Source organism: Pleurodeles waltl, chromosome 11, assembly GCF_031143425.1.
Source record: "Pleurodeles waltl isolate 20211129_DDA chromosome 11, aPleWal1.hap1.20221129, whole genome shotgun sequence".
NCBI classification, from domain to species: Eukaryota; Metazoa; Chordata; class Amphibia; order Caudata; family Salamandridae; genus Pleurodeles; species Pleurodeles waltl.
Genome location: NC_090450.1, coordinates 455,145,149 through 455,168,054, shown reverse-complemented (window position 1 = coordinate 455,168,054; position 22,906 = coordinate 455,145,149).

Below are 22,906 nucleotides of genomic sequence, written 5' to 3'. Positions count from 1 at the left end.
TTGGCTAACAAAACACATGTTCCTCACATTTCTGTGGCAGAAAGTTCTGGAATCTGAGAGGAGCCACAAATTTCCTTCCACACAGCGTTTCCCAAAGTCTCCTTATAAAAATGATACCTCACTTGTGTGGGTAGGCCTAGCGCCCGCGACAGGAAACGCCCCAAAGCGCAACGTGGATACATCCAAAAATTTTAAGGAAACAGAGGTGTTTTTTGCGAAGTGCCTACCTGTAGATTTTGGCCTCTAGCTCAGCCGGCACCTAGGGAAACCTACCAAACCTGTGCATTTCTGAAAACTAGAGACCTAGGGGAATCCAAGATGAGGTGACTTGCGGGGCTCGGACCAGGTTCTGTTATCCAGAATCCTTTGCGAAGCTCATAATTTGGCTAAAAAAACACATGTTCCTCACATTTCTGTGGCAGTAAGTTCTGGAATCTGAGAGGAGCCACAAATTTCCTTCCACCCAGCGTTCCCCCATGTCTCCCGATAAAAATGATATCTCACTTGTGTGGGTAGGCCTAGCGCCCGCAACAGGAAACGCCCCAAAGCGCAACGTGGACACATCCAAATTTTTGAAAGAAAACAGAGGTGTTTTTTGCGCATTGCCTATCTGTAGATTTTGGCCTCTAGCTCAGCCGGCACCTAGGGAAACCTACCAAACCTGTGCATTTCTGAAAACTAGAGACCTAGGGGAATCCAAGATGGGGTGACTTGCGGGGCTCGGACCAGGTTCTGTTGCCCAGAATCCTTTGCAAACCTCAAAATTTGGCTAAAAAAACACATGTTCCTCACATTTCTGTGGCAGAAAGTTCTGGAATCTGAGAGGAGCCACAAATTTCCTTCCACCCAGCGTTCCCCCAAGTCTCCCGATAACAATGATACCTCACTTGTGTGGGTAGGCCTAGCGCCCGCGACAGGAAACGCCCCAAAGCGCAACGTGGACATATCCACATTTTTGAAAGAAAACAGAGGTGTTTTTTGCGAAGTGCCTACCTGTAGATTTTGGCCTCTAGCTCAGCCGGCACCTAGGGAAACCTACCAAACCTGTGCATTTCTGAAAACTAGAGACCTAGGGGAATCCAAGATGGGGTGACTTGCGGGTCTCGGACCAGGTTCTGTTACCCAGAATCCTTTGTAAACCTCAAAATTTGGCTAAAAAAACACATTTTGCTCACATTTCTGTTGCAGAAAGTTCTGGAATGTGAGAGGAGCCACAAATATCCTTCCACCCAGCGTTTCCCAAAGTCTCACGATAAAAATGATACCTCACTTGTGTGGGTAGGCCTAGCGCCCGCGACAGGAAACGCCCCAAGGCGCAATGTGGACACATCCAAATTTTTGAAAGAAAACAGAGGTGTTTTTTGCGAAGTGCCTACCTGTGGATTTTGGCCTCTAGCTCAGCCGGCACCTAGGGAAACCTACCAAACCTGTGCATTTCTGAAAACTAGAGACCTAGGGGAATCCAAGATGAGGTGACTTGCGGGGCTCGGACCAGGTTCTGTTACCCAGAATCCTTTGCGAAGCTCATAATTTGGCTAAAAAAAGACATGTTCCTCACATTTCTGTGGCAGAAAGTTCTGGAATCTGAGAGGAGCCACAAATTTCCTTCCACCCACCGTTTCTCCAAGTCTCCCGATAAAAATGATACCTCACTTGTGTGGGTAGGCCTAGCGCCCGCGACAGGAAATGCCCCAAAGTGCAACGTGGACACATCCACATTTTTTAAAGAAAACAGAGGTGTTTTTTGCGAAGTGCCTACCTGTAGATTTTGGCCTCTAGCTCAGCCGGCACCTAGGGAAACCTACCAAACCTGTGCATTTCTGAAACCTAGAGACCTAGGGGAATCCAAGATGGGGTGACTTGCGGGGTTCGGACCAGGTTCTGTTACCCAGAATCCTTTGTAAACCTCAGAATTTGGCTAAAAAAACACATGTTCCTATCATTTCTGTGGCAGAAAGTTCTGGAATCTGAGAGGAGCCACAAATTTCCTTCCACCCAGCATTCCCCCAAGTCTCCCAATAACAATGATACCTCACTTGTGTGGGTAGGCCTAGCGCCCGCGACAGGAAACGCCCCAAAGCGCAACATGGACACATCCAAATTTTTGAAAGAAAACAGAAGGGTTTTTTGCGAAGTGCCTACCTGTAGATTTTGGCCTCTAGCTCAGCCGGCACCTAGGGAAACATACCAAACCTGTGCATTTCTGAAAACTAGAGACCTAGGGGAATCCAAGATTGGGTGACTTGCGGGTCTCGGACCAGGTTCTGTTACCCAGAATCCTTTGTAAACCTCAAAATTTGGCTAAAAAAACACATGTTCCTCACATTTCTGTGACAGAAAGTTCTGTAATCTGAGAGGAGCCACAAATTTCCTTCCACACAGCGTTTCCCAAAGTCTCCTGATAAAAATGATACCTCACTTGTGTGGGTAGGCCTAGCGGCCGCGACAGGAAGCGCCCCAAAGCGCAACGTGGACACATCCAAAAATTTTAAAGAAAACAGAGGTGTTTTTTGCGAAGTGCCTACCTGTGGATTTTGGCCTCTAGCTCAGCCGGCACCTAGGGAAACCTACCAAACCTGTGCATTTCTGAAAACTAGAGACATAGGGGAATCCAAGATGGGGTGACTTGCGGGGCTCGGACCAGGTTCTGTTACCCAGAATCCATTGTAAACCTCAAAATTTGGCTAAAAATACAAATGTTCCTCACATTTCTGTGGCAGAAAGTTCTGGAATCTGAGAGGAGCCACAAATTTCCTTCCACCCAGCGTTTCCCAAAGTCTCCCGATAAAAATGATACCTCACTTGTGTGGGTAGGCCTAGCGCCCGCGACAGGAAACGCCCCAAGGCGCAACGTGGACACATCCAAATTTTTGAAAGAAAACAGAGGTGTTTTTTGCGAAGTGCCTACCTGTAGATTTTGGCCTCTAGCTCAGCCGGCACCTAGGGAAACCTACCAGACCTGTGCATTTCTGAAAACTAGAGACCTAGGGGAATCCAAGATGGGGTGACTTGCGGGTCTCGGACCTGGTTCTGTTACCCAGAATCCTTTGTAAACCTCAAAATTTGGCTAAAAAAACACATGTTCCTCACATTTCTGTGGCAGAAAGTTCTGGAATCTGAGAGGAGCCACGAATTTCCTTCCACCCAGCGTTCCCCCAAGTCTCCCGATAACAATGATACCTCACTTGTGTGGGTAGGCCTAGCGCCCGCGACAGAAAACGCCCCAAAGCGCAACGTGGACACATCCAAATTTTTGAAAGAAAACAGAGGTGTTTTTCGCGAAGTGCCTACCTGTAGATTTTGGCCTCTAGCTCAGCCGGCACCTAGGGAAACCTACCAAACCTGTGCATTTCTGAAAACTAGAGACCTAGGGGAATCCAAGATGGGGTGACTTGCGGGTCTCGGACCAGGTTCTGTTACCCAGAATCCTTTGTAAACCTCAAAATTTGGCTAAAAATACAAATGTTCCTCACATTTCTGTGGCAGAAAGTTCTGGAATCTGAGAGGAGCAACAAATTTCCTTCCACCCAGCGTTTCCCAAAGTCTCCCGATAAAAATGATACCTCACTTGTGTGGGTAGGCCTAGCGCCCGCGACAGGAAACGCCCCAAGGCGCAAAGTGGACACATCCAAATTTTTGAAAGAAAACAGAGGTGTTTTTTGCGAAGTGCCTACCTGTAGATTTTGGCCTCTAGCTCAGCCGGCACCTAGGGAAACCTACCAAACCTGTGCATTTCTGAAAACTAGAGACCTAGGGGAATCCAAGATGGGGTGACTTGCGGGTCTCGGACCAGGTTCTGTTACCCAGAATCCTTTGTAAACCTCAAAATTTGGCTAAAAAAACACATGTTGCTCACATTTCTGTGGCAGAAAGTTCTGGAATCTGAGAGGAGCCACGAATTTCCTTCCACCCAGCGTTTCCCAAAGTCTCCTGATAAAAATGATACCTCACTTGTGTGGGTAGGTCTAGCGCCCGCGACAGGAAACGCCCCAAAGCGCAACGTGGACACATCCAAAATTTTTAAAGAAAACAGAGGTGTTTTTTGCGAAGTGCCTACCTGTAGATTTTGGCCTCTAACTCAGCCGGCACCTAGGGAAACCTACCAAACCTGTGCATTTCTGAAAACTAGAGACCTAGGGGAATCCAAGATGAGGTGACTTGCGGGGCTCGGACCAGGTTCTGTTACTCAGAATCCTTTGCGAAGCTCATAATTTGGCTAAAAAAACACATGTTCCTCACATTTCTGTGGCAGAAAGTTCTGGAATCTGAGAGGAGCCACAAATTTCCTTCCACCCAGCGTTTCCCAAAGTCTCCCGATAAAAATGATACCTCACTTGTGTGGGTAGGCCTAGCGCCCGCGACAGGAAACGCCCCAAGGCGCAACGTGGACACATCCAAATTTTTGAAAGAAAACAGAGGTGTTTTTGCGAAGTGCCTACCTGTAGGTTTTGGCCTCTAGCTCAACCGGCACCTAGGGAAACCTACCAAACCTGTGCATTTCTGAAAACTAGAGACCTAGGGGAATCCAAGATGGGGTGATTTGCGGGTCTCGGACCAGGTTCTGTTACCCAGAATCCTTTGTAAACCTCAAAATTATCTAAAAAAACACATGTTCCTCACATTTCTTTGGCAGAAAGTTCTGGAATCTGAGAGGAGCCACGAATTTTCTTCCACCCAGCGTTTTCCAAAGTCTCCTGATAAAAATGATACCTCACTTGTGTGGGTACGCCTAGCGCCCGCGACAGGAAACGCCCCAAAGCGCAACGTGGACACATCCAAAACTTTTAAAGAAAACAGAGGTGTTTTTTGCGAAGTGCCTACCTGTAGATTTTGGCCTCTATCTCAGCCGGCACCTAGGGAAACCTACCTAACCTGTGCATTTCTGAAAACTAGAGACCTAGAGGAATCCAAGATGAGGTGACTTGCGGGGCTCGGACCAGGTTCTGTTACTCAGAATCCTTTGCGAAGCTCATAATTTGGCTAAAAAAAACACATGTTCCTCACATTTCTGTGGCAGAAAGTTCTGGAATCTGAGAGGAGCCACAAATTTCCTTCCACCTAGCGTTCCCCCAAGTCTCCCGATAAAAATGATACCTCACTTGTGTGGGTAGGCCTAGCGCCCGTGACAGGAAATGCCCCAAAGCGCAACGTGGACACATCCAAATTTTTGAAAGAAAACAGAGGTGTTTTTTGCGAAGTGCCTACCTGTAGATTTTGGCCTCTAGCTCAGCCGGCACCTAGGGAAACCTACCAAACCTGTGCATTTCTGAAAACTAGAGACCTAGGGGAATCCAAGATGAGGTTACTTGCGGGGCTCGGACCAGGTTCTGTTACCCAGAATCCTTTGCGAAGCTCATAATTTGGCTAAAAAAAAACATGTTCCTCACATTTCTGTGGCAGAAAGTTCTGGAATCTGAGAGGAACCACAAATTTCCTTCCACCCACCGTTCCCCCAAGTCTCCCGATAAAAATGATACCTCACTTGTGTGGGTAGGCCTAGCGCCCGCGACAGGAAACGCCCCAAACTGCAACGTGGACACATCCAAATTTTTTAAAGAAAACAGAGGTGTTTTTTGCGAAGTGCCTACCTGTAGATTTTGGCCTCTAGCTCAGCCGGCACCTAGGGAAACCTACCAAACCTGTGCATTTCTGAAAACTAGAGACCTAGGGGAATCCAAGATGAGGTGACTTGCGGGGCTCGGACCGGCATCTGTTACCCAGAATCCTTTGCGAATCTCATAATTTGGCTAGAAAAACACATGTTCCTCACATTTCTGTGGCAGAAAGTTCTGGAATCTGAGAGGAGCCACAAATTTCCTTCCACCCACCGTTCCCCCAAGTCTCCCGATAAAAATGATACCTCACTTGTGTGGGTAGGCCTAGCGCCCGCGACAGGAAACGCCCCAAAGCGCAACGTGGACACATCCAAATTTTTGAAAGAAAACAGAGGTGTTTTTTGCGAAGTGCCTACCTGTAGATTTTGGCCTCTAGCTCAGCCGGCACCTAGGGAAACCTACCAAACCTGTGTATTTCTGAAAACTAGAGAACTAGGGGAATCCAAGATGGGGTGACTTGCGGGTCTCGGACCAGGTTCTGTTACCCAGAATCCTTTGTAAACCTCAAAATTTGGCTAAAAAAAACACATGTTCCTCACATTTCTGTGGCAGAAAGTTCTGGAATCTGAGAGGAGCCACAAATTTCCTTCCACCCAGCGTTTCCCAAAGTCTCCTGATAAAAATTATACCTCACTTGCGTGGGTAGGCCTAGCGCCCGCGACAGGAAACGCCCCAAAGCGCAACGTGGACACATCCAATATTTTTAAAGAAAACAGAGGTGTTTTTTGCGAAGTGCCTACCTGTAGATTTTGGCCTCTATCTCAGCCGGCACCTAGGGAAACCTACCAAACCTGTGCATTTCTGAAAACTAGAGACCTAGGGGAATCCAAGATTGGGTGACTTGCGGGTCTCGGACCAGGTTCTGTTACACAGAATCCTTTGTAAACCTCAAAATTTGGCTAAAAAAACACATGTTCCTCACATTTCTGTGGCAGAAAGTTCTGGAATCTGAGAGGAGCCACAAATTTCCTTCCACCCAGCGTTTCCCAAAGTCTCCTGATAAAAATTATACCTCACTTGCGTGGGTAGGCCTAGCGCCCGCGACAGGAAACGCCCCAAAGCGCAACGTGGACACATCCAAAATTTTTAAAGAAAACAGAGGTGTTTTTTGCGAAGTGCCTACCTGTAGATTTTGGCCTCTAGCTCAGCCGGCACCTAGGGAAACCTACTAAACCTGTGCATTTCTGAAAACTAGAGACCTAGGGGAATCCAAGATGGGGTGACTTGCGGGGCTTAGACCAGGTTCTGTTACCCAGAATCCTTTGCGAACCTCAAAATTTGGCTAAAGAAACACATGTTCCTCACATTTCTGTGGCAGAAAGTTCTGGAATCTAAGAGGAGCCACGAATTTCCTTCCTCCCAGCGTTCCCCCAAGTCTCCCGATAAAAATTATACCTCACTTGTGTGGGTAGGCCTAGCGCCTGCGACTGGAAACGCCCCAAAGCGCAACGTGGACACATCCAAATTTTTGAAAGAAAAGAGAGGTGTTTTTTGCGAAGTGCCTACCTGTAGATTTTGGCCTCTAGCTCAGCCGGCACCTAGGGAAACCTACCAAACCTGTGCATTTCTGAAAACTAGAGACCTAGGGGAATCCAAGATTGGGTGACTTGCGGGTCTCGGACCAGGTTCTGTTACCCAGAATCCTTTGTAAACCTCAAAATTTGGCTAAAAAAAACACATGTTCCTCACATTTCTGTGGCAGAAAGTTCTGTAATCTGAGAGGAGCCACAAATTTCCTTCCACACAGCGTTTCCCAAAGTCTCCTGATAAAAATGATACCTCACTTGTGTGGGTAGGCCTAGCGGCCGCAACAGGTAACACGCCAAAGCGCAACGTTGACACATCCAAATTTTTTAAAGAAAACAGAGGTGTTTTTTGCGAAGTGCCTACCTGTAGATTTTGGCCTCTAGCTCAGCCGGCACCTAGGGAAACCTACCAAACCTGTGCATTTCTGAAAACTAGAGACATAGAGGAATCCAAGATGGGGTGACTTGCGTGGCTCGGACCAGGTTCTGTTACCCAGAATCCTTTGCAAACCTCAAAATTTGGCTAAAAAAACACACGTTCCTCACATTTCTGTGGCAGAAAGTTCTGGAATCTGAGAGGAGCCACAAATTTCCTTCCACCCAGCGTTCCCCCAAGTCTCCCGATAACAATGATACCTCACTTGTGTGGGTAGGCCTAGCACCCGCGACAAGAAACGCCCCAAAGCGCAACGTGGACACATCCAAATTTTTGAAAGAAAACAGAGGTGTTTTTTGCGAAGTGCCTACCTGTAGATTTTGGCCTCTAGCTCAGCCGGTACCTAGGGAAACCTACCAAACCTGTGCATTTCTGAAAACTAGAGACCTAGGGGAATCCAAGATGGGGTGACTTGCGGGTCTCGGACCAGGTTCTGTTACCCAGAATCCTTTGTAAACCTCAAAATTTGGCTAAAGAAACACATGTTCCTCACATTTCTGTGGCAGAAAGTTCTGGAATCTGAGAGGAGCCACAAATTTCCTTCCACCCCGCGTTTCCCAAAGTCTCCCGATAAAAATGATACCTCACTTGTGTGGGTAGGCCTAGCGCCCGCGACAGGAAACGCCCCAAGGCGCAACGTGGACACATCCTAATTTTTGAAAGAAAACAGAGGTGTTTTTTGCGAAGTGCCTACCTGTAGATTTTGGCCTCTAGCTCAGCCGGCACCTAGGGAAACCTACCAAACCTGTGCATTTCTGAAAACTAGAGACCTAGGGAATCCAAGATGGGGTGACTTGCGGGTCTCGGACCTGGTTCTGTTACCCAGAATCCTTTGTAAACCTCAAAATTTGGCTAAAAAAACACATGTTCCTCACATTTCTGTGGCAGAAAGTTCTGGAATCTGAGAGGAGCCACGAATTTCCTTCCACCCAGCGTTCCCCCAAGTCTCCCGATAACAATGATACCTCACTTGTGTGGGTAGGCCTAGCGCCCGCGACAGGAAACGCCCCAAAGCGCAACGTGGACACATCCAAATTTTTGAAAGAAAACAGAGGTGTTTTTTGCCAAGTGCCTACCTGTAGATTTTGGCCTCTAGCTCAGCCGGCACCTAGGGAAACCTACCAAACCTGTGCATTTCTGAAAACTAGAGACCTAGGGGAATCCAAGATGGGGTGACTTGCGGGTCTCGGACCAGGTTCTGTTACCCAGAATCCTTTGTAAACCTCAAAATTTGGCTAAAAATACAAATGTTCCTCACATTTCTGTGGCAGAAAGTTCTGGAATCTGAGAGGAGCCACAAATTTCCTTCCACCCAGCGTTTCCCAAAGTCTCCCGATAAAAATGATACCTCACTTGTGTGGGTAGGCCTAGCGCCCGCGACAGGAAACGCCCCAAGGCGCAACGTGGACACATCCAAATTTTTGAAAGAAAACAGAGGTGTTTTTTGCGAAGTGCCTACCTGTAGATTTTGGCCTCTAGCTCAGCCGGCACCTAGGGAAACACACCAAACCTGTGCATTTCTGAAAACTAGAGACCTAGGGGAATCCAAGATGGGGTGACTTGCGGGTCTCGGACCAGGTTCTGTTACCCAGAATCCTTTGTAAACCTCAAAATTTGGCTAAAAAAACACATGTTCCTCACATTTCTGTGGCAGAAAGTTCTGGAATCTGAGAGGAGCCACGAATTTCCTTCCACCCAGCGTTTCCCAAAGTCTCCTGATAAAAATGATACCTCACTTGTGTGGGTAGGCCTAGCGCCCGTGACAGGAAACGCCCCAAAGCGCAACATGGACACATCCACATTTTTGAAAGAAAACAGAGGTGTTTTTTGCGAAGTGCCTACCTGTAGATTTTGGCCTCTAGCTCAGCCGGCACCTAGGGAAACCTACCAAACCTGTGCATTTCTGAAAACTAGAGACCTAGGGGAATCCAAGATGAGGTGACTTGCGGGGCTCAGACCAGGTTCTGTTACCCAGAATCCTTTGCGAATCTCATAATTTGGCTCAAAAAACACATGTTCCTCACATTTCTGTGGCAGAAAGTTCTGGAATCTGAGAGGAGCCACAAATTTCCTTCCACCCAGGGTTCCCCCAAGTATCCCAATAAAAATGATACCTCACTTGTGTGGGTAGGCCTAGCGCCCGCGTCAGGAAACGCCCCAAAGCGCAACGTGGACACATCCAAATTTTTGAAAGAAAACAGAGGTGTTTTTTGCGAAGTGCCTACCTGTAGATTTTGGCCTCTAGCTCAGCCGGCACCTAGGGAAACCTACTAAACCTGTGCATTTCTGAAAACTAGAGAACTAGGGGAATCCAAGATGGGGTGACTTGCGGGTCTCGGACCAGGTTCTGTTACCCAGAATGCTTTGTAAACCTCAAAATTTGGCTACAAAAAACACATGTTCCTCACATTTCTGTGGCAGAAAGTTCTGGAATCTGAGAGGAGCCACAAATTTCCTTCCACCCAGCGTTTCCCAAAGTCTCCTGATAAAAATGATACCTCACTTGTGTGGGTAGGCCTAGCGGCCGCGACAGGAAACGCCCCAAAGCGCAACGTGGACACATCCAAAATTTTTAAAGAAAACAGAGGTGTTTTTTGTGAAGTGCCTACCTGTAGATTTTGGCCTCTAGCTCAGCCGGCACCTAGGGAAACCTACCAAACCTGTGCATTTCTGAAAACTAGAGACATAGGGGAATCCAAGATGGGGTGACTTGCGGGGCTCGGACCAGGTTCTGTTACCCAGAATCCTTTGCAAACCTCAAAATTTGGCTAAAAAAACACATGTTCCTCACATTTCTGTGGCAGAAAGTTCTGGAATCTGAGAGGAGCCACAAATTTCCTTCCACCCAGCGTTCCCCCAAGTCTCCCGATAACAATGATACCTCACTTGTGTGGGTAGGCCTAGCACCCGCGACAGGAAACGCCCCAAAGCGCAACGTGGACACATCCAAATTTTTGAAAGAAAACAGAGGTGTTTTTTGCGAGGTGCCTACCTGTAGATTTTGGCCTCTAGCTCAGCCGGTACCTAAGGAAACCTACCAAACCTGTGCATCTCTGAAAACTAGGGACCTAGGGGAATCCAAGATGGGGTGACTTGCGGGTCTCGGACCAGGTTCTGTGACCCAGAATCCTTTGTAAACCTCAAAATTTGGCTAAAAAAACACATGTTCCTCACATTTCTGTGGCAGAAAGTTCTGGAATCTGAGAGGAGCCACAAATTTCCTTCCACCCAGCGTTTCCCAAAGTCTCCCGATAAAAATGATACCTCACTTGTGTGGGTAGGCCTAGCGCCCGCGACAGGAAACGCCCCAAGGCGCAACGTTGACACATCCAAATTTTTGAAAGAAAACAGAGGTGTTTTTTGCGAAGTGCCTACCTGTAGATTTTGGCCTCTAGCTCAGCCGGCACCTAGGGAAACCTACCAAACCTGTGCATTTCTGAAAACTAGAGACCTAGGGGAATCCAAGATGGGGTGACTTGCGGGTCTCGGACCTGGTTCTGTTACCCAGAATCCTTTGTAAACCTCAAAATTTGGCTAAAAAAACACATGTTCCTCACATTTCTGTGGCAGAAAGTTCTGGAATCTGAGAGGAGCCACGAATTTCCTTCCACCCAGCGTTCCCCCAAGTCTCCCGATAACAATGATACCTCACTTGTGTGGGTAGGCCTAGCGCCCGCGACAGGAAACGCCCCAAAGCGCAACGTGGACACATCCAAATTTTTGAAAGAAAACAGAGGTGTTTTTTGCGAAGTGCCTACCTGTAGATTTTGGCCTCTAGCTCAGCCGGCACCTAGGGAAACCTACCAAACCTGTGCATTTCTGAAAACTAGAGACCTAGGGGAATCCAAGATGGGGTGACTTGCGGGTCTCGGACCAGGTTCTGTTACCCAGAATCCTTTGTAAACCTCAAAATTTGGCTAAAAATACAAATGTTCCTCACATTTCTGTGGCAGAAAGTTCTGGAATCTGAGAGGAGCCACAAATTTCCTTCCACCCAGCGTTTCCCAAAGTCTCCCGATAAAAATGATACCTCACTTGTGTGGGTAGGCCTAGCGCCCGCGACAGGAAACGCCCCAAGGCGCAACGTGGACACATCCACATTTTTGAAAGAAAACAGAGGTGTTTTTTGCGAAGTGCCTACCTGTAGATTTTGGCCTCTAGCTCAGCCGGCACCTGGGGAAACCTACCAAACCTGTGCATTTCTGAAAACTAGAGACCTAGGGGAATCCAAGATGGGGTGACTTGCGGGTCTCGGACCAGGTTCTGTTACCCAGAATCCTTTGTAAACCTCAAAATTTTTCTAAAAAAACACATGTTCCTCACATTTCTGTGGCAGAAAGTTCTGGAATCTGAGAGGAGCCACGAATTTCCTTCCACACAGCGTTTCCCAAAGTCTCCTGATAAAAATGATACCTCACTTGTGTGGGTAGGTCTAGCGCCCGCGACAGGAAACGCCCCAAAGCGCAACGTGGACACATCCAAAATTTTTAAAGAAAACAGAGGTGTTTTTTGCGAAGTGCCTACCTGTAGATTTTGGCCTCTATCTCAGCCGGCACCTAGGGAAACCTACCAAACCTGTGCATTTCTGAAAACTAGAGACCTAGGGGAATCCAAGATGAGGTGATTTGCGGGGCTCGGACCAGGTTCTGTTACTCAGAATCCTTTGCGAAGCTCATAATTTGGCTAAAAAAACAAATGTTGCTCACATTTCTGTGGCAGAAAGTTCTGGAATCTGAGAGGAGCCACAAATTTCCTTCCACCCAGCGTTTCCCAAAGTCTCCCGATAAAAATGATACCTCACTTGTGTGGGTAGGCCTAGCGCCCGCGACAGGAAACGCCCCAAGGCGCAACGTGGACACATCCAAATTTTTGAAAGAAAACAGAGGTGTTTTTTGCGAAGTGCCTACCTGTAGGTTTTGGCCTCTAGCTCAGCCGGCACCTAGGGAAACCTACCAAACCTGTGCATTTCTGAAAACTAGAGACCTAGGGGAATCCAAGATGGGGTGACTTGCGGGTCTCGGACCAGGTTCTGTTACCCAGAATCCTTTGTAAACCTCAAAATTTGGCTAAAAAAACACATGTTCCTCACATTTCTTTGGCAGAAAGTTCTGGAATCTGAGAGGAGCCACGAATTTTCTTCCACCCAGCGTTTTCCAAAGTCTCCTGATAAAAATGATACCTCACTTGTGTGGGTAGGCCTAGCGCCCGCAACAGGAAACGCCCCAAAGCGCAACGTGGACACATCCAAAACTTTTAAAGAAAACAGAGGTGTTTTTTGCGAAGTGCCTACCTGTAGATTTTGGCCTCTATCTCAGCCGGCACCAAGGGAAACCTACCTAACCTGTGCATTTCTGAAAACTAGAGACCTAGAGGAATCAAAGATGAGGTGACTTGCGGGGCTCGGACCAGGTTCTGTTACTCAGAATCCTTTGCGAAGCTCATAATTTGGCTAAAAAAAACACATGTTCCTCACATTTCTGTGGCAGAAAGTTCTGGAATCTGAGAGGAGCCACAAATTTCCTTCCACCCAGCGTTCCCCCAAGTCTCCCGATAAAAATGATACCTCACTTGTGTGGGTAGGCCTAGCGCCCGTGACAGGAAATGCCCCAAAGCGCAACGTGGACACATCCAAATTTTTGAAAGAAAACAGAGGTGTTTTTTGCGAAGTGCCTACCTGTAGATTTTGGCCTCTAGCTCAGCCGGCACCTAGGGAAACCTACCAAACCTGTGCATTTCTGAAAACTAGAGACCTAGGGGAATCCAAGATGAGGTTACTTGCGGGGCTCGGACCAGGTTCTGTTACCCAGAATCCTTTGCGAAGCTCATAATTTGGCTAAAAAAAAACATGTTCCTCACATTTCTGTGGCAGAAAGTTCTGGAATCTGAGAGGAGCCACAAATTGCCTTCCACCCACCGTTCCCCCAAGTCTCCCGATAAAAATGATACCTCACTTGTGTGGGTAGGCCTAGCGCCCACGACAGGAAATGCCCCAAAGCGCAACGTGGACACATCCAAATTTTTGAAAGAAAACAGAGGTGTTTTTTGCGAAGTGCCTACCTGTAGATTTTGGCCTCTAGCTCAGCCGGCACCTAGGGAAACCTACCAAACCTGTGTATTTCTGAAAACTAGAGAACTAGGGGAATCCAAGATGGGGTGATTTGCGGGTCTCGGACCAGGTTCTGTTACCCAGAATCCTTTGTAAACCTCAAAATTTGGCTAAAAAAAACACATGTTCCTCACATTTCTGTGGCAGAAAGTTCTGGAATCTGAGAGGAGCCACAAATTTCCTTCCACCCAGAGTTTCCCAAAGTTTCCTGATAAAAATTATACCTCACTTGCGTGGGTAGGCCTAGCGCCCGTGACAGGAAACGCCCCAAAGCGCAACGTGGACACATCAAAAAAATTTTAAGAAAACAGAGGTGTTTTTTGCGAAGTGCCTACCTGTAGATTTTGGCCTCTATCTCAGCCGGCACCTAGGGAAACCTACCAAACCTGTGCATTTCTGAAAACTAGAGACCTAGGGGAATCCAAGATGAGGTGACTTGCGGGGCTCAGACCAGGTTCTGTTACCCAGAATCCTTTGCGATGCTCATAATTTGGCTAAAAAAACACATGTTCCTCACATTTCTGTGGCAGAAAGTTCTGGAATCTGAGAGGAGCCACAAATTTCCTTCCACCCAACGTTCCCCCACGTATCCCAATAAAAATGATACCTCACTTGTGTGGGTAGGCCTAGCGCCCGCGACAGGAAACGCCCCAAGGCGCAACGTGGACACATCCAAATTTTTGAAAGAAAACAGAGGTGTTTTTTGCGAAGTGCCTACCTGTAGGTTTTGGCCTCTAGCTCAGCCGGCACCTAGGGAAACCTACCAAACCTGTGCATTTCTGAAAACTAGAGACCTAGGGGAATCCAAGATGGGGTGACTTGCGGGTCTCGGACCAGGTTCTGTTACCCAGAATCCTTTGTAAACCTCAAAATTTGGCTAAAAAAACACATGTTCCTCACATTTCTTTGGCAGAAAGTTCTGGAATCTGAGAGGAGCCACGAATTTTCTTCCACCCAGCGTTTTCCAAAGTCTCCTGATAAAAATGATACCTCACTTGTGTGGGTAGGCCTAGCGCCCGCGACAGGAAACGCCCCAAAGCGCAACGTGGACACATCCAAAACTTTTAAAGAAAACAGAGGTGTTTTTTGCGAAGTGCCTACCTGTAGATTTTGGCCTCTATCTCAGCCGGCACCAAGGGAAACCTACCTAACCTGTGCATTTCTGAAAACTAGAGACCTAGAGGAATCAAAGATGAGGTGACTTGCGGGGCTCGGACCAGGTTCTGTTACTCAGAATCCTTTGCGAAGCTCATAATTTGGCTAAAAAAAACACATGTTCCTCACATTTCTGTGGCAGAAAGTTCTGGAATCTGAGAGGAGCCACAAATTTCCTTCCACCCAGCGTTCCCCCAAGTCTCCCGATAAAAATGATACCTCACTTGTGTGGGTAGGCCTAGCGCCCGTGACAGGAAATGCCCCAAAGCGCAACGTGGACACATCCAAATTTTTGAAAGAAAACAGAGGTGTTTTTTGCGAAGTGCCTACCTGTAGATTTTGGCCTCTAGCTCAGCCGGCACCTAGGGAAACCTACCAAACCTGTGCATTTCTGAAAACTAGAGACCTAGGGGAATCCAAGATGAGGTTACTTGCGGGGCTCGGACCAGGTTCTGTTACCCAGAATCCTTTGCGAAGCTCATAATTTGGCTAAAAAAAAACATGTTCCTCACATTTCTGTGGCAGAAAGTTCTGGAATCTGAGAGGAGCCACAAATTGCCTTCCACCCACCGTTCCCCCAAGTCTCCCGATAAAAATGATACCTCATTTGTGTGGGTAGGCCTAGCGCCCACGACAGGAAATGCCCCAAAGCGCAACGTGGACACATCCAAATTTTTGAAAGAAAACAGAGGTGTTTTTTGCGAAGTGCCTACCTGTAGATTTTGGCCTCTAGCTCAGCCGGCACCTAGGGAAACCTACCAAACCTGTGTATTTCTGAAAACTAGAGAACTAGGGGAATCCAAGATGGGGTGATTTGCGGGTCTCGGACCAGGTTCTGTTACCCAGAATCCTTTGTAAACCTCAAAATTTGGCTAAAAAAAACACATGTTCCTCACATTTCTGTGGCAGAAAGTTCTGGAATCTGAGAGGAGCCACAAATTTCCTTCCACCCAGCGTTTCCCAAAGTTTCCTGATAAAAATTATACCTCACTTGCGTGGGTAGGCCTAGCTCCCGCGACAGGAAACGCCCCAAAGCGCAACGTGGACACATCAAAAAAAATTTACGAAAACAGAGGTGTTTTTTGCGAAGTGCCTACCTGTAGATTTTGGCCTCTATCTCAGCCGGCACCTAGGGAAACCTACCAAACCTGTGCATTTCTGAAAACTAGAGACCTAGGGGAATCCAAGATGAGGTGACTTGCGGGGCTCAGACCAGGTTCTGTTACCCAGAATCCTTTGCGATGCTCATAATTTGGCTAAAAAAACACATGTTCCTCACATTTCTGTGGCAGAAAGTTCTGGAATCTGAGAGGAGCCACAAATTTCCTTCCACCCAACGTTCCCCCACGTATCCCAATAAAAATGATACCTCACTTGTGTGGGTAGGCCTAGCGCCCGCGACAGAAAAACGCCCCAAAGCGCAACGTGGACACATCAAAAAAATTTTAAGAAAACAGAGGTGTTTTTTGTGAAGTGCCTACCTGTAGATTTTGGCCTCTATCTCAGCCGGCACCTAGGGAAACCTACCAAACCTGTGCATTTCTGAAAACTAGAGACCTAGGGGAATCCAAGATGAGGTGACTTGCGGGGCTGAGACCAGGTTCTGTTACCCAGAATCCTTTGCGAAGCTCATAATTTGGCTAAAAAAACACATGTTCCTCACATTTCTGTGGCAGAAAGTTCTGGAATCTGAGAGGAGCCACAAATTTCCTTCCACCCAACGTTCCCCCACGTATCCCAATAAAAATGATAACTCACTTGTGTGGGTAGGCCTAGCGCCCGCGACAGGAAACGCCCCAGAGCGCAACGTGGACACATCCAAAAAATTTAAAGAAAACAGAGGTGTTTTTTGCGAAGTGCCTACCTGTAGGTTTTGGCCTCTAGCTCAGCCGGCACCTAGGGAAACCTACCAAACCTGTGCATTTCTGAAAACTTGAGACCTAGGGGAATCCAAGATGGGGTGACTTGCGGGTCTCGGACCAGGTTCTGTTACCCAGAATCCTTTGTAAACCTCAAAATTTGGCTAAAAAAACACATGTTCCTCACATTTCTTTGGCAGAAAGTTCTGGAATCTGAGAGGAGCCACGAATTTTCTTCCACCCAGCGTTTTCCAAAGTCTCCTGATAAAAATGATACCTCACTTGTGTGGGTAGGCCTAGCGCCCGCGACAGGAAACGCCCCAAAGCGCAACGTGGACACATCCAAAAAATTTAAAGAAAACAGAGGTGTTTTTTGCGAAGTGCCTACCTGTAGGTTTTGGCCTCTAGCTCAGCCGGCACCTAGGGAAACCTACCAAACCTGTGCATTTCTGAAAACTTGAGACCTAGGGGAATCCAAGATGGGGTGACTTGCGGGTCTCGGACCAGGTTCTGTTACCCAGAATCCTTTGTAAACCTCAAAATTTGGCTAAAAAAACACATGTTCCTCACATTTCTTTGGCAGAAAGTTCTGGAATCTGAGAGGAGCCACGAATTTTCTTCCACCCAGCGTTTTCCAAAGTCTCCTGATAAAAATGATACCTCACTTGTGTGGGTAGGCCTAGCGCCCGCGACAGGAAACGCCCCAAAGCGCAACGTGGACACATCCAAAACTTTTAAAGAAAACAGAGGTGTTTTTTGCGAAGTGCCTATCTGTAGATTTTGGCCTCTATCTCAGCCGGCACCAAGGGAAACCTACCTAACCTGTGCATTTCTGAAAACTAGAGACCTAGAGGAATCAAAGATGAGGTGACTTGCGGGGCTCGGACCAGGTTCTGTTACTCAGAATCCTTTGCGAAGCTCATAATTTGGCTAAAAAAACCACATGTTCCTCACATTTCTGTGGCAGAAAGTTCTGGAATCTGAGAGGAGCCACAAATTTCCTTCCACCCAGCGTTCCCCCAAGTCTCCCGATAAAAATGATACCTCACTTGTGTGGGTAGGCCTAGCGCCCGTGACAGGAAATGCCCCAAAGCGCAACGTGGACACATCCAAATTTTTGAAAGAAAACAGAGGTGTTTTTTGCGAAGTGCCTACCTGTAGATTTTGGCCTCTAGCTCAGCCGGCACCTAGGGAAACCTACCAAACCTGTGCATTTCTGAAAACTAGAGACCTAGGGGAATCCAAGATGAGGTTACTTGCGGGGCTCGGACCAGGTTCTGTTACCCAGAATCCTTTGCGAAGCTCATAATTTGGCTAAAAAAAAACATGTTCCTCACATTTCTGTGGCAGAAAGTTCTGGAATCTGAGAGGAGCCACAAATTGCCTTCCACCCACCGTTCCCCCAAGTCTCCCGATAAAAATGATACCTCACTTGTGTGGGTAGGCCTAGCGCCCACGACAGGAAATGCCCCAAAGCGCAACGTGGACACATCCAAATTTTTGAAAGAAAACAGAGGTGTTTTTTGCGAAGTGCCTACCTGTAGATTTTGGCCTCTAGCTCAGCCGGCACCTAGGGAAACCTACCAAACCTGTGTATTTCTGAAAACTAGAGAACTAGGGGAATCCAAGATGGGGTGATTTGCGGGTCTCGGACCAGGTTCTGTTACCCAGAATCCTTTGTAAACCTCAAAATTTGGCTAAAAAAAACACATGTTCCTCACATTTCTGTGGCAGAAAGTTCTGGAATCTGAGAGGAGCCACAAATTTCCTTCCACCCAGCGTTTCCCAAAGTTTCCTGATAAAAATTATACCTCACTTGCGTGGGTAGGCCTAGCGCCCGCGACAGGAAACGCCCCAAAGCGCAACGTGGACACATCAAAAAAATTTTAAGAAAACAGAGGTGTTTTTTGTGAAGTGCCTACCTGTAGATTTTGGCCTCTATCTCAGCCGGCACCTAGGGAAACCTACCAAACCTGTGCATTTCTGAAAACTAGAGACCTAGGGGAATCCAAGATGAGGTGACTTGCGGGGCTGAGACCAGGTTCTGTTACCCAGAATCCTTTGCGAAGCTCATAATTTGGCTAAAAAAACACATGTTCCTCACATTTCTGTGGCAGAAAGTTCTGGAATCTGAGAGGAGCCACAAATTTCCTTCCACCCAACGTTCCCCCACGTATCCCAATAAAAATGATAACTCACTTGTGTGGGTAGGCCTAGCGCCCGCGACAGGAAACGCCCCAGAGCGCAACGTGGACACATCCAAAAAATTTAAAGAAAACAGAGGTGTTTTTTGCGAAGTGCCTACCTGTAGGTTTTGGCCTCTAGCTCAGCCGGCACCTAGGGAAACCTACCAAACCTGTGCATTTCTGAAAACTTGAGACCTAGGGGATTCCAAGATGGGGTGACTTGCGGGTCTCGGACCAGGTTCTGTTACCCAGAATCCTTTGTAAACCTCAAAATTTGGCTAAAAAAACACATGTTCCTCACATTTCTTTGGCAGAAAGTTCTGGAATCTGAGAGGAGCCACGAATTTTCTTCCACCCAGCGTTTTCCAAAGTCTCCTGATAAAAATGATACCTCACTTGTGTGGGTAGGCCTAGCGCCCGCGACAGGAAACGCCCCAAAGCGCAACGTGGACACATCCAAAACTTTTAAAGAAAACAGAGGTGTTTTTTGCGAAGTGCCTATCTGTAGATTTTGGCCTCTATCTCAGCCGGCACCAAGGGAAACCTACCTAACCTGTGCATTTCTGAAAACTAGAGACCTAGAGGAATCAAAGATGAGGTGACTTGCGGGGCTCGGACCAGGTTCTGTTACTCAGAATCCTTTGCGAAGCTCATAATTTGGCTAAAAAAAACACATGTTCCTCACATTTCTGTGGCAGAAAGTTCTGGAATCTGAGAGGAGCCACAAATTTCCTTCCACCCAGCGTTCCCCCAAGTCTCCCGATAAAAATGATACCTCACTTGTGTGGGTAGGCCTAGCGCCCGTGACAGGAAATGCCCCAAAGCGCAACGTGGACACATCCAAATTTTTGAAAGAAAACAGAGGTGTTTTTTGCGAAGTGCCTACCTGTAGATTTTGGCCTCTAGCTCAGCCGGCACCTAGGGAAACCTACCAAACCTGTGCATTTCTGAAAACTAGAGACCTAGGGGAATCCAAGATGAGGTTACTTGCGGGGCTCGGACCAGGTTCTGTTACCCAGAATCCTTTGCGAAGCTCATAATTTGGCTAAAAAAAAACATGTTCCTCACATTTCTGTGGCAGAAACTTCTGGAATCTGAGAGGAGCCACAAATTGCCTTCCACCCACCGTTCCCCCAAGTCTCCTGATAAAAATGATACCTCACTTGTGTGGGTAGGCCTAGCGCCCACGACAGGAAATGCCCCAAAGCGCAACGTGGACACATCCAAATTTTTTAAAGAAAACAGAGGTGTTTTTTGCGAAGTGCCTACCTGTAGATTTTGGCCTCTAGCTCAGCCGGCACCTAGGGAAACCTACCAAACCTGTGTATTTCTGAAAACTAGAGAACTAGGGGAATCCAAGATGGGGTGATTTGCGGGTCTCGGACCAGGTTCTGTTACCCAGAATCCTTTGTAAACCTCAAAATTTGGCTAAAAAAAACACATGTTCCTCACATTTCTGTGGCAGAAAGTTCTGGAATCTGAGAGGAGCCACAAATTTCCTTCCACCCAGCGTTTCCCAAAGTTTCCTGATAAAAATTATACCTCACTTGCGTGGGTAGGCCTAGCGCCCGCGACAGGAAACGCCCCAAAGCGCAACGTGGACACATCCAAAAATTTTAAAGAAAACAGAGGTGTTTTTTGCGAAGTGCCTACCTGTAGATTTTGGCCTCTATCTCAGCCGGCACCAAGGGAAACCTACCTAACCTGTGCATTTCTGAAAACTAGAGACCTAGAGGAATCAAAGATGAGGTGACTTGCGGGGCTCGGACCAGGTTCTGTTACTCAGAATCCTTTGCGAAGCTCATAATTTGGCTAAAAAAAACACATGTTCCTCACATTTCTGTGGCAGAAAGTTCTGGAATCTGAGAGGAGCCACAAATTTCCTTCCACCCAGCGTTCCCCCAAGTCTCCCGATAAAAATGATACCTCACTTGTGTGGGTAGGCCTAGCGCCCGTGACAGGAAATGCCCCAAAGCGCAACGTGGACACATCCAAATTTTTGAAAGAAAACAGAGGTGTTTTTTGCGAAGTGCCTACCTGTAGATTTTGGCCTCTAGCTCAGCCGGCACCTAGGGAAACCTACCAAACCTGTGCATTTCTGAAAACTAGAGACCTAGGGGAATCCAAGATGAGGTTACTTGCGGGGCTCGGACCAGGTTCTGTTACCCAGAATCCTTTGCGAAGCTCATAATTTGGCTAAAAAAAAACATGTTCCTCACATTTCTGTGGCAGAAAGTTCTGGAATCTGAGAGGAGCCACAAATTGCCTTCCACCCACCGTTCCCCCAAGTCTCCTGATAAAAATGATACCTCACTTGTGTGGGTAGGCCTAGCGCCCACGACAGGAAATGCCCCAAAGCGCAACGTGGACACATCCAAATTTTTTAAAGAAAACAGAGGTGTTTTTTGCGAAGTGCCTACCTGTAGATTTTGGCCTCTAGCTCAGCCGGCACCTAGGGAAACCTACCAAACCTGTGTATTTCTGAAAACTAGAGAACTAGGGGAATCCAAGATGGGGTGATTTGCGGGTCTCGGACCAGGTTCTGTTACCCAGAATCCTTTGTAAACCTAAAAATTTGGCTAAAAAAAACACATGTTCCTCACATTTCTGTGGCAGAAAGTTCTGGAATCTGAGAGGAGCCACAAATTTCCTTCCACCCAGCGTTTCCCAAAGTTTCCAGATAAAAATTATACCTCACTTGCGTGGGTAGGCCTAGCGCCCGCGACAGGAAACGCCCCAAAGCGCAACGTGGACACATCCAAAAATTTTAAAGAAAACAGAGGTGTTTTTTGCGAAGTGCCTACCTGTAGATTTTGGCCTCTATCTCAGCCGGCACCTAGGGAAACCTACCAAACCTGTGCATTTCTGAAAACTAGAGACCTAGGGGAATCCAAGATGAGGTGACTTGCGGGGCTCAGACCAGGTTCTGTTACCCAGAATCCTTTGCGAAGCTCATAATTTGGCTAAAAAAACACATGTTCCTCACATTTCTGTGGCAGAAAGTTCTGGAATCTGAGAGGAGCCACAAATTTCCTTCCACCCAGCGTTCCCCCAAGTATCCCAATAAAAATGATACCTCACTTGTGTGGGTAGGCCTAGCGCCCGCGACAGGAAACGCCCCAAAGCGCAACGTGGACACATCCAAATTTTTGAAAGAAAACAGAGGTGTTTTTTGCGAAGTGCCTACCTGTAGATTTTGGCCTCTAGCTCAGCCGGCACCTAGGGAAACCTACCAAACCTGTGCATTTCTGAAAACTAGAGACCTAGGGGAATCCAAGATGAGGTTACTTGCGGGGCTCGGACCAGGTTCTGTTACCCAGAATCCTTTGCGAAGCTCATAATTTGGCTAAAAAAAAACATGTTCCTCACATTTCTGTGGCAGAAAGTTCTGGAATCTGAGAGGAGCCACAAATTGCCTTCCACCCACCGTTCCCCCAAGTCTCCTGATAAAAATGATACCTCACTTGTGTGGGTAGGCCTAGCGCCCACGACAGGAAATGCCCCAAAGCGCAACGTGGACACATCCAAATTTTTTAAAGAAAACAGAGGTGTTTTTTGCGAAGTGCCTACCTGTAGATTTTGGCCTCTAGCTCAGCCGGCACCTAGGGAAACCTACCAAACCTGTGTATTTCTGAAAACTAGAGAACTAGGGGAATCCAAGATGGGGTGATTTGCGGGTCTCGGACCAGGTTCTGTTACCCAGAATCCTTTGTAAACCTAAAAATTTGGCTAAAAAAAACACATGTTCCTCACATTTCTGTGGCAGAAAGTTCTGGAATCTGAGAGGAGCCACAAATTTCCTTCCACCCAGCGTTTCCCAAAGTTTCCTGATAAAAATTATACCTCACTTGCGTGGGTAGGCCTAGCGCCCGCGACAGGAAACGCCCCAAAGCGCAACGTGGACACATCCAAAAATTTTAAAGAAAACAGAGGTGTTTTTTGCGAAGTGCCTACCTGTAGATTTTGGCCTCTATCTCAGCCGGCACCTAGGGAAACCTACCAAACCTGTGCATTTCTGAAAAC